Raw genomic sequence first — 11,455 nt, 5'->3', positions numbered from 1 at the left:
TGCGTTTCAGACAAGGGATAATGCAAGCAGCAAAAATACAAAATAGTAACATCATACTGCAGAGGGCCAACAGGCCTTTAATCAGCAAAGATTTCCAGGAGCCGTTCAGCAACCAGTCCCACCAGCCTTGCTCATCGGTTACGTAGTCCTGTTGCTGAGCGTCTCTTAGTTGTTTCAGAACATTCAAAGCATTTGTCATGTTTAATGAGTGTATGTTGTCAGGTATGTAGGTGCAACATGTCTTGTTAAACAGTATGCAGAGACCTCCTTTCTCTATGCAAGAACAATGTGCAAAGCTACTCGGTGTTGCATGACAGTGATGCGGATTGCATCAATTTCTTCATTCTGTGATTTGTCAATGCGGGCAGAAGCATTCAAAAACAGTCCAAAACGATAGTCTAAAGTCTCTATTCGTAGTGCGTGCTTTCCTACTCCTGTCCAAGGAAACAGAGCGTGTACTACCTTCTCGCCGGTGTTCCAGAGTTTGAAGTTCTCTGGCACGTCTGTTCCAAGAATTGAATCATGAGGCTTGATTTCTACATCACGCCTAACTCTGGTCTTGTTGTGCACTGTTATCTTAAAAGTGTGATCTGAAATGAAGATAGGTGCACAGCATCCTGACCAGTTGGGTGGCAGCATATAGTATGCACGCTGTCCGCACAGCCATGCCATACCTTGTACCCAATAGGTGCCATTTACCTGTTGATTTAGGTTGACTGTCCCATACCCTACTCCTCCATAGGTTGCGTTGCAGTTGCTGGTATGGCCCAGGGGGTGGCGTCCTTGCCCTGCCGCTTGGTAGGATGCCACTTCTCTGTATGGGTCATAAAAACAGGGAAAGGGACAGAAGCATTTCTGTTTTTTACTGTCATATCTACCCAGAATTTGTCGTCACAGGTTCCATTCTTCAGGCCTTTTGCACCTGGGAGTGAAGCTTTCATGCTGATTGCAAAGTGTTGTCTTCCAATGCTGGCAAAACTTGCTGCACATTCACTTTGCCAGTGACTGTCCATCATGCGACCATATATGGTGGGGTAGACTGAAGTTGAAGGCATGTGAGAACAGACATAACATTCTTTTTCTTCTATGGTATTGTATAGGTATCGGTACCAGGCATTGTTCATCCAAGGGTGGATGTGATCTTGGGTCATCTCAGTTAGATGGGAATTGTCATGGGTCCACCTCTTGAGACGGGGAATAGTTGGTGTTATTCTGTGGGCTCTTCCAGGTATCAGCCAGAAGAGCATCACCCCTAAGATGACGCCGGCCACCAGACAGATCAGGCGGCACATGAACCGTTTCCGTTGAAAGTGACAAGCACTTAAGCATAACAGCTTTGGGGCTGGGGCTGGTAGCTCTTCTTCTCCTAGATTCATCATGCTGGCTCCCTGCATTCCAGGCGTCCCCGGTGTTGTCATTGGTTCCTCTCTTTGGTGGGATGGGTCTCTCTTTATTATGTGTTTGTTCTTCAGGGCGACCAGGCACACCCGGGCTCCAAGTGAGTAGACCACTGGCGAGAAGGTAAAAGGCGGGGTATACCCAATCGGCCCTTTCCTTCACCAGGGATCACTTGAGAGTCGGGGGAACCGGCGTCTTATTGTGGTGCAAACACTCTCTTCACGTGACTTTGATGGATCCACGAAGGTCTTTCAGCGATTTTGCAAGCTGTTGGTGTAGTAAGCAGCACCTGATGGGGACCCTCCCACCGTGGAGAACTCCAATTTTTCCGCTGGAGGACTTTAATCAGAATCCAATCACCGGGGTTCAACCTGCAAGAGACTGGAGATGGATCACACGGCAGCTGATTGTTCAAAATCACTTCTTTATTCTCAAACAGTTTTGTCATCCATTCTGCCATTGTTGTTTCGGCAATAGATTTATTAATTGGCTCACTAGTTATGGGGAGAGGGAATGGTCTACCATGTATGATTTCAAATGGTGTTAGACCACCTGCTCCCTGAGTTATTCTCATCCATAGCTTAACTAAGCTTAGACATTCAGGCCATGGTTTTTTAGTTTCCTCCATACATTTCCTCAATCTCTGTTTAATTGCGCCGTTAGTTCTCTCGACTAATCCTGCACTTTGTGGATGATAAGCACAATGGTGTTTTATGCTAAAGCCTAGAGCTTCAGAAACTTTACTTATTACTTCATTTACAAAATGTGTACCATTATCTGATCTTATCAGAGACGGAATGCCATATGTTGGAATGAAATGGTTGCACAAACATTTTGCTACTGAGATTGCATCTGCTTTTTTCACTGGGTATATTTCTGGCCACTTGGAAAATACATCTATTATCACAAGTGCATACTTGGAGGATTGAGATTCATTTAGTTCTATAAAATCCATGTGGATTGTGTGAAATGGGTGTGGCGGTGTAGGGAAACGACCTCGCTTTGGTCGTAGATTTCCCTGAGCATTGTGTTTTTGGCAAATCATGCATGTTCTAATAAACTCTTTTGCTGAACTTTCAAAATTTTTTGTATAGAATTGTTTATTAAGTATATTAATCATCCCTCCTGATGACACATGAGTTTGTCCATGGGTCACTAATGCAGCAGTTTTATGTAAAGATTTTGGAAGTATTGGTTTGCCATTGAAAATCATGAGATTGTCTTTTAATTCTGCTCCATCTTTCAACCAAGATTTTTGTTCACTCAGTGATGCTGTCTTTTGTGCATCTGCTAGTATTTCTAATGGTATTAAATCTATGGTTTCTGTTGTTAAAATATTAATGTGTTTTTCTGCAGCTGCTTTGGCTGCTTTGTCAGCAAAGTTATTTCCTCTTGTTATTTCTGTGTCATCCTTTTGATGAGCTGCACATTTGCATAGTGCTAATTCTTTTGGCAACGTTATCACTTCTAATAACTCTTTTAGAAAACTTGCATGTTGAACTGGATTGCCTGTGGAGGTTGTCATTCCTCTGTTATGCCATATTTTTGCGAAATGGTGAACTGCTGAATAAACATATTGGCTGTCTGTGTGTATATTGACACTTTGACCTTCGTACAGTGTACATGCTCTAATGACCGCGGTTAATTCTGCGCTTTGAGCAGAGTTTGAGGAACTGAGAGCTTTTGCCTCTACCACTGTATCAACAGTTGTGACCGCGTAACCCACACAATTTCTACCGTAAATGTCTTTTGACGCTGAGCCGTCTACAAAAACATTACTGAAACTGCTCTGGGGGGAACTATGTATATCAGTGCGAGGTTTTGTGTCTTCCTCTAATTTTTTAATGCAACAATGTTGTTCTCCATCCAGAGGGGTCGGCAAAAGTGTGCTTGGGTTCAGCTGGCCACACTTCTCTATTGTGATGTGGGATTGCAAAAGTAAAATCCCCACATAAGAAAGTTGTCTGGCGTGTGTGAGGAAAGAGAGATTTGCTTGGAGCAAAATAGAGGTCACAGCATATGGGACTTTGATGATCAACTTATGTCCCAAAACAATGTCTGCACATTTTTTTAACTGCCTCTGCTGCTGCTGCGCATGCCTGTACACAGGTAGGTAATCCAGCAGCTACAGAGTCAAGTTTGCATGAATAGAAAGCTAATGGGCGTTGTTTTTCTCCAAAAGCTTGAGTTAAGACTGCTTTCATGTACCCTCCTGCACCATCAACATGGAGAATAAAAGGTTTTTCATAGTCTGGTAATGCTAAGACGGTACATGTCTGCAATGCTATCTTTAAATCAATGAAAGCTTTTTCTGCTTCTGGGGTCCACTGTATTTTGTCTTTTAATGCTAGGTCTTTACCATAAATGAGGTTCTGTAGTGGCTGGGCCAGCAGTGCATACTCTGGAATCCAGCATCTACAGAAATTGCACAGACCTAAATAACTCATCATCTGTTGTTTGATAATTGGTTTAGGAGCATTTTGTACAGCTACTTTTCTGCTGTCTAACAGCTGCCTGCCTTGTCCTGTCAGTTTGTGGCCAAGGTATGTCACTTCCTGGCTCCACAACTGCAATTTATGCTGTGATACTTTATGGCCTTGCTCTGCGAGATGTTGCAAAACTATCAGTGTGTTTGCTTTGCACTCATCCTGTGTATGGCCTGTAATCAATATATCATCTACATACAGCAGGAATTGCCCTGGAGCAGGGAGGGAGCAAGATGACATTGATTTTCTCAAAGCCTCTGCATAAAGAGTAGGGCTATTCTGGAATCCTTGAGGCAACCTTGTATAAGTATACTTTTGATTGTCAAAGGTGAATCCGAATAGCTTCTGTGAGTCAGGGTGTAGAGGCACAGAGAAGAAAGCATTGGACAAGTCTATTACAGAGAACCACTGTTCCTTTGGTGTTACTTGATTTAAAATTGTGTGTGGGTTAGCAACCACTGGAGGTATTTGCTCTGTTACCTCGTTTATTGCTCTTAGGTCATGAACTAGGCGATATTTTCCTGTATTAGCCTTTTTTACTGGAAAAATTGGTGTATTACTCGTGGCTTCATTAGTTTTCACGAGAATACCTGCTTTTTGCATGTCTGCTATGACTGGTCCAATTCCTTCTCTCGCCTCTGCACTCAAGGGATATTGCGGTTTCACAGGCCTATATGTGGTTGTAGTTTTCACCACTACTGGATCTGCTCCTTTTATTAGGCCTGCATCTGTGGGTCCTTGAGACCATAATGTTTGTGGTAGCTTTTCTAGTTCAGGATATGTTTCAAATGTTAACACTTGTCATTCATCTTGTTCTGTTGTGGTTAAGTGTGTAGCCGGCGTGGTGGTTAATGGCCAGCATAAAGTATATCTCATGCATTTTGTCCTGCGGCCTTTTTGCCAGCCATCACACTCTGTTTTGTCATATCTGTCCATTTCTACAGATCTCAGCACTGTACCCAACTCAGACCAAGGCGTTTGGTCGTTGCGTGCAACAGATACATGAGGGTTCAACATTTTGTTTATGCGTTGCACTGCATCTGTCTGTAACACTGAGCATACTGCATTACCACTCTGTGTTACATACAGGTGTTGTAGGACTAATTTTTGTGGTCCCAATCTGTGTACCTGCTGATCATAAATTTTGTCTGGGCCTGGGACATGTTTATACCACAGGGTGTTGTGGTATTCTGCTGGGTCCTGCCTGTGTGAGTGTTCAGGTAAGTACATATTAGCCTTGGCCTCCAGAGGTTCAAGTTTTGGTAAATCTAAAGTCCAGTAATAATTTGGCTCACCTAAACCTTCACAAACAAGAATGTCTTCAGTTTGTCTCTGACTGTCTGAGAGTAGGAGTCTGGCTTGCATGCCACTTTCTTCAGGGATAACTCCTATTTTTAATTTTGTTAAAGCATCTCTTCCTAACAGATTCAGCGGACAAGATGGGTCATAAATGCACTGATTTTTGCAGCCACGGCCACTTTCTCTATGTGACATAAAGAGGGGAACGGTTAAATGTTGTTTTGTCACATGTCCTGAGGCTGATTTCACAATTAGAGTGTCTTTTGAAAAAGTTACATTTGGGACTTCTACTGTTAGTACACTTTTACACGCTCCTGTGTCGCAAAGGAATTTTACTGGGGTGCCATTCACGTGTACTATAACCGTTGGCTTTGCTTCTGATCCTAGCAGTAGTTGTTCGATATTGTAAACTTCCCCTTCATCTGTTTCACTTCCTTCCTCTCGTGCTAGTCATTCATCACGTCGTCTGCGCCTGTCATCATCACTTTCCTGTTCTTGGCTTACACTTCTACAGTCTCGAGCAAAATGCCCGTTTTTACCACAGTTATAACATTTCATATCTCTTTTGTCTCTTCTTTGTCCTACTTTTTGCTTTCCCTTACGTGGCTTATAGCCTGTTGTGTGTTTTTGTTGTCCTGAGAAAGCTATAAAGCCTGTCTCTGGGTCAATCATGAAAACTCCTTCTGTTTTTTCTTTCTGTTTATATACTTTAACTGCATGCTCGGCATATTGTAGGGCGTCAGGCAAAGTGCCTGTGTTTTGTGTCACCCAATGTTTGTCTACATGTGTTCTTATTTTGGGCAGTAGGCCACTCAGGAAGGCATTTTTTAATTGTTGAAAAGCAGACTGTGGATTGGGATCATGGTTCAGTCCTGAATTTTGCCCGAAAACAGGACGCAAGCGATCCAGATAGTCTGATGCTGTCTCTCCTTCTTTTTGTTTGCACTCTCCTATTTTTCCATAATCTGGCCTTGGGGCTAAATTGATTTCTATTCTGCCGTACAAGTCATTTAATTGTTGATCTAACAGAAGAGTGTCTGGTCCTAGCACATCGCCGTTTTGGTCGTTTCCAGTGTAGGCTCCTCTGGCTCTAGGAAAACGTAAACCTAATAAATCTTGGAGAACTTGCAGCATCTCATGCCCATTCAAACCCCAACCGCGACGAATCAATTCTACTGCATTTCGCCACTGTTGAAAACCTTCATTAAGGGGTGGGACATCTTTTAGCACATTCTCTCTGTCCTTATGGGACCAGGGTCGGAATGCGTATATCAGAGGCTCTCCATCTATTGGTATGTTTCCTTGGCCGTCTGCGGGCCCACTGGGTTGCCCAAACCTAGGATTTGATAAGGCAACCATTGGAAACTGACCTACAGTTCCTTCTTTTTTGTAGTGAGTATGTTTAGTCATAAGATTAAGGTGATGTTTTGCCTCTGCATAGGGATCTGGAAGGAAAGGGTTGTGAGGAGAGATTACAGGAAGTGGTGACGCAGGAATTGGTGCAGCCGCTGCTGCAGTGTGTGTGAGCTGAGGTGCATAAGGAGGGGTTTTTTTCCCTCTCCTGCAGCTTTCTGTTTATCTTTATTTTCTTGTTTTTGGGCACGTTTAGCACTGCGTTTATCATTTTCTGCCTCCCATGCTTTGAAAAGCTGCCATTCTGCTACACGTTTTGCTTTTTTCTTTTGACTTCTTTCCTCATATAGTTCTTTTTGCAAAGCAGCTTTTAAAGCAGTTATTGACTCTGGGTTGCATTTGCCTTGCCAGGCTGGACAATAAATTTTATGTGGATTTCTCCACCTATTTGCACTGACTCTCCCTGCATTTTGACAGTTTTTTTCTAGCCATTCTTCATCTGCTGTTAATTTGACTTTGGTTTTAGAATTACCCATTTTGAACTAATTACGTCAGAACTGTGACACTGTCTCTGGTATGACGAAGCGGGCCGGTTATCAATAACAGCCTTCTACTCACTCGCTATTCGAGTGAGCGGTTATTGATTTTACATGATGACGCACAACCTTATTTCCCACTTCAACCAGTACGTGAGTGTGCACAGGAAAACAACTTTGAGGAGTAGTTCGACCGCTTATTGGGTCGTAAATGACAACTTACTCCTGTATTACAACACAAACAAAGCGCGTTTTTATGATTTTTATTGAGATTTTCCGTATTTTTTTTAACTTTTTTTTTATGTAACACCTTCAACCTGTTCCGTTGCAGCCACTCCTAGAGCGACCGGAACTCGTCCCGTTACAGCTGCTACACAGAGCAACCGGAACTTTTAATAGCGATTTCTAGAATTTCGCTCTTGCCTGTTGTCTCCAAGTCCCTTCTGGACTGAGATCTGTCGGCGCTAACCAGGTTTACACACTATTTTAAAGGAAAATCTCAATATCAACGTATTTTAGCGCTTGATGGAGTGCAGTGTTTCATATTCACCTTACTGTGGCGCTGCGTTTTGAATCCGGCGCTCATCGGGTCCTGGAGCCGTGAAGGCCTGTATAAACGCTGACCGGAGATCGAATTCACGCTCCCGGTTTTTCTTGTTTACTGTGCACAGATTTTTCCCAGCGCAGGCGTCACGACGTCAGGATCCGATGAAGACCGTTCTGTGGAAAACTAGACGTTAAAAATAACAGTCAGTAATCCGGCTACGAAGGACCAATTAAATGTCAGGGGTAGACATTTGTTCAAACACAAGTAAGAGAAATGAGACAACTGCAGACCGACTCAGAGTGTATAAGAGCGTGCGCACGGGTGTGAATGTCTCTGAGAAGACACACACACCGAGGGCAGGCTTGCTTCCTTTATTTATAGGGCAAAGCAGGTTACATAGTACTTCCTTTTTTAACAGAAGTTGAAGAGAGGTTAAACATTAAATCAGCTTATCTGATCTTTCACACACTGGGATGAGAATACAGAAGTATATCATGCTTTATCTGACATCACAGACACTGAAGTAAAGAATGCATCATTATATCATGTTTGTCAAACATCTCAGACACTGAGGTAAGGAATGCATCATGTTTTCCTTTAACAATAGACTTGGTTAGGTGATTCTTCAACAATAGGCTTGGCTATGTGAAAATATAGGAACACACAAAATATAAGGCATACTTGGTTAGAATATAAGGCACACTTGATTATATTGTATTATAGAGATTTGGTTATAATGTATAATGTAGAAAATCTCTAACAGTTTTACTCAGAATTCTCTTGTTAATGTGTTGCTTCCATAATTTTGCCAGTCTTCTAGCTTGCTTACTTGCCACAAGTGCACTGTGCCACCTACCAATAGAAAGGAAAAGATAATGTGCATATTTCCACGAGAGAAATCCCACGCCTGGACCGTCATTGACTGCTGCCATGATTCTAGCCTACGTCACAGCGTCATGTGCGCCTTTTACATCCAACACAAAAACTGCAGTCGTGGTGCTTTCAATTGTACTCAGAACTCGGAAATTCTGCCTTCTGAATAGGAAGATGTTGGTAACACCAGACTGCAGATGAGCTGCATACAGGGCTGGACTGGGACAGAAAATTGGCCCGGACATTTTGCCCACCATTATAGGAAAAATCATAAAGCCTTTGAATGAAAACAAACGCTGTTGTGACAGTAATGTACACTGTTTTGATGGTATATATGCATCAATCTATCAATCGTTTGTTGTAAGATTCAGATAATTATTTTTTAAAAGCTAGACATTTTAAATGAGAATAAGATAGAAAAGTATTTCTTTGTGCCCACCTCTCCCTGTTAATGCCCTACCTGGTCCCCTGGCAAAACTTTGCTAGATCCGCACCTGCACAGTTACCAGCTGTCAGCTACCTAAAAAAGGATCCTGGTGTTATTTGTCTCTCAGAAACAGTTCATAACTTCCCTTCAACTCATTCATGTCACTTAAAAGGTAAACCTGTTTCTCCATCACCTGTTCAGCTCTGATGATTCAGTAAGGACATCTCCTGGTTTCATCTTCATGTTTCCCTCTCACCAGATATCCAAACCGATATCATGACCAGCAGCTTTTTTGCAGCTGTGGCTCCAGCAAACATCAGCTGATACTAGAAATTAATATTAAATAAATTCTAACAACAGCTGATCAAGCTTAAACATGCTGCTGTTGTTTAGCGCGACATCCGCTGGTTTCCTCTTTCGGCGCAAAGTGGGCGATAAACAAACAAGAGAGCCAATCAGCTGATCACTGATCAGTTTTCATGATTGAAGTAGAAACGGGAGAGGGAGGGGGGAGAATGAGAGGAGAAGGGGCAGCTGTGCAGCAAAGACACAGAATAACTCCAGCTTTGTGTCTTTTTCATTGTAGCTGAATTACGGGACAAACTGTTCCTTTTCACCTCAATAAGAAACGCGTAATATTTTCTCTGAATACCAGACGGGACGGTTGGCAACTCTAATAACTTATGAACAAAATAAAGTTCAACATCATTAACTTCATAGCACCCACCCAGCTGTATAGAAACTCTGTCATGCTAGGTAGCAGTACGGATAAAGTCAGAATAACGAAAATAAACTCCACCTAAACTTGGTTTATATCTGACCCAGATAGACTGCAGGTCATAACTTCTTACCTGAAGTTCAGTTCACACTTGGACCGGCGGCCGCCTCGGGTCTCTTTTCCTTCTGCGTCCCCTTTCTCCAGCCCGAGAACGTGTTGCTTTCTCTCATTCACCTGCTGGCCTCCACCACTTGCTAATGTTACTGAATCTGTGGAAGCTCCGCGATAGCCACCACACGAAGTAACGAGTAACGACCCTATCTAAATCCCAGTAACGACTAACGCGTTCCTGATTTTGGCATAATAACTAGTTACCGTGCTCGTTACCACAATAATAACGTAGTAGCTTATAGGTAGCGCAGGATTCAGGAACAGTTCAGCAGTTCAGCCTATTAAGAAGAGGAGAGGTCTCTGGAGGTTGATCTGGGGGAAAAGCAGAGGGGGCAGGATACTATATAGTCTAGATTAGTGGTGCAAAAGTCTCACGGTTCGGATCGGATCACGTTTTTTTCGTTACGGATCAGATCAATTTTCGGATCAGCAGAAAAAAAAGACAAAATTTTAACTCGTCATTTACTTATTTAAGTATTTTTTGCCTATTAAAAACATTCAACTCAAGACTCCGTATGTTTCGTGCTATAAGCCGCTACTTTTTGCACAAGCTTTGAACCCTGCGGCTTTTAGTCAGGTGCGGCTTTTCTAAGGATCGTCTATGATTTTTGTGATATCGTAAGAGGATTTGTTTTGGTTGTTCCGCTGTTGTACGGCACTATGTTGCCTGACGGAAGGGCATGTGATCAGACACACAAGAGTACAATGCTGGTCACATGTCCGTCCGGAGCGCGAAAAACAAACTTGATTAGCAAGAGCAAGAGGAGTATTACAGGAGCAAAGGAAGCTTTCATTCACAAGGACTGTTAACAAGCAAGGTGAATCAACCATCACGGTGAGAACCACTGGCCATGAGAGAACGAATTTCACTTGTGTGCTGGGCTGCACAGCATCAGGGTTTAAACTTCCGCCAATGGTGATTTTTAAGCGGATTACTATGCCAAGTGAAGAGATCCCGAGTGACATCTCTGTTAAAGTCAACAAGAAAGGGTGGATGGTGGAAAGCGTAATGAAGGAATGGCTGCAAGAGTGCTATGGGAAGCAACCTGGAGGATTCTTTCGCCAAAAAAAAGCGTTGCTTGTTGTGGACAGCATAAGGGCCCATATCACAGATTCTGTGAAAGCAGCCATTAAGAGCACAAACTCGATTCCAGCTGTGATTCCTGTTGGCACAACGAAGCACCTGCAGCCACTCGACATCAGAGTGAATCGTGCATTCAAAGTAGCACTACGCGTTCAGTGGGAGGCGTGGATGACGAGCGGCAATAAATCACTCACCAAAACTGGTCGCATGCGAAGAGCAAGTTTTGCCCAAGTCTGCCAGTGTATTCTGACAGCGCGGATAAGTGTGAAAACATCCAAGATCATCAACGGATTTCGAAGGGCAGGACTGCTGCGTGATGGAGAGGAGGACACCGCCACGGCCCTTCAGAGGGTGTTCAACTCTGACACTGACAACGAGGATTTCTTTGGTTTTGAAAGCGACAACGAAGGAAAGAAGCGGAGAGTGGATGATGAAGCCATCCTGAGCCTGTTCGTTTCCGACACTGGAGAAGAGGACTTTGGTGGTTTTATTGCGCAGGAAGAAGAGAAAGTTGGTGGTGAGTGACTGACTTTTCTTCTTGTTAAAGCCGTGTCACTGCACCT

This window comes from Maylandia zebra, linkage group LG16 (assembly GCF_041146795.1).
Source record: "Maylandia zebra isolate NMK-2024a linkage group LG16, Mzebra_GT3a, whole genome shotgun sequence".
Lineage (NCBI taxonomy): Eukaryota > Metazoa > Chordata > Actinopteri > Cichliformes > Cichlidae > Maylandia > Maylandia zebra.
This window is presented reverse-complemented; position numbering follows the sequence as displayed.